The 1,152-nt window shown below is 41.8% G+C and overlaps 2 non-coding genes across 2 annotated transcripts; both read right to left on the reverse strand.

The window, feature by feature from the left end:
• Positions 1-216: 216 nt before the first annotated feature.
• On the reverse strand, positions 217-288 carry TRNAG-UCC (transfer RNA glycine (anticodon UCC)). The gene has a single exon. It is a non-coding gene; the product is annotated as a tRNA-Gly (tRNA).
• A 536-nt stretch (positions 289-824) lies between these two features.
• Positions 825-896, reverse strand: TRNAW-CCA (transfer RNA tryptophan (anticodon CCA)). The gene has a single exon. It is a non-coding gene; the product is annotated as a tRNA-Trp (tRNA).
• Between the last annotated feature and the right edge of the window lie 256 nt (positions 897-1,152).

Below are 1,152 nucleotides of genomic sequence, written 5' to 3' on the forward strand. Positions count from 1 at the left end.
TTTTACTACGCTCAGTCTATTCTGTAACAGGAGAGCTATAGAGGCAGGGCTCCCTGCATGTTTAACAGACGCTGCTACAGTCTTTCAATCGAGGCTCATGTTAAATACTTATTTAGAAATTGATTCTATAACGAATAAACAGACAAAGTTATGTAATTGTCAATGACAAGAATAGTCATTATAACTGCAGCAAAATGGAAGAAGAAAATATGGAACTGCGTTGGCCGGGAATCGAACCCGGGTCAACTGCTTGGAAGGCAGCTATGCTCACCACTATACCACCAACGCCTGCCATGTAACAGAACTGTTTTCACAGCTATACATAGGCAGAAAGCCGTTGGGCGATCTGTAGTGTATGGAGAGGAATTCACCATTGTAAATCATGCAACGTTTTAATGGCTTTGGGAGTCACTCTTTCCATAAGAAATCTGTAAGTCCCTCTTTGCTTTCCTCAATTCTCTTTCAGTTCAAGTTTATAATTTACATTTCCTGCATTCTCTGCTGTTGGGTTTCAGTGTGATGGGCTTACAAGCTGACCTTCCAGCAACAGAATACGATATGCCATCGAGCCTCATTCTAATGTTTAATGCATATGCGACTTTATAAAGGCGATCCACAGTGCTCCCACCAAATAAAACTTCTAAATGTATTCACTGCGCTATTTACCCGACTCATCCCTCGGTCCTGAACATAAACCATAACTCCTGAATTAACACAGTTAAAATTACGTAGTATCGTTATGTTTGCTTTCTTCTTCCATATGTAAGTCACATTTTATAACACGGAATTAATTACAAAAACTGGGCAGATAAAGAAAAATGTAATGACCCCGACGTGATTTGAACACGCAACCTTCTGATCTGGAGTCAGACGCGCTACCGTTGCGCCACGAGGTCTTCCATCTCAATAAGGTGCGGAAATACTTTTGTCATGCATAGCAAAGTGCCGCAATGTATTATTTGCAATTTTTGGATTGTGCTGGACAGCACAAGACACACATTTTAGGTTCGTTGCAACACAGCGTAAATGTGAATTCTGTTCCTGTTTTCACAACGGGCTCCCTCTCAGTGGTCGTTCAGTTACAGTTCTTCTGCGTTGCTTCTCCCACAATGAATACACCATGATAGGCTTGCTGTCCCTGGGCTGTGCTTG

Source organism: Pleurodeles waltl, chromosome 12, assembly GCF_031143425.1.
Source record: "Pleurodeles waltl isolate 20211129_DDA chromosome 12, aPleWal1.hap1.20221129, whole genome shotgun sequence".
NCBI classification, from domain to species: Eukaryota; Metazoa; Chordata; class Amphibia; order Caudata; family Salamandridae; genus Pleurodeles; species Pleurodeles waltl.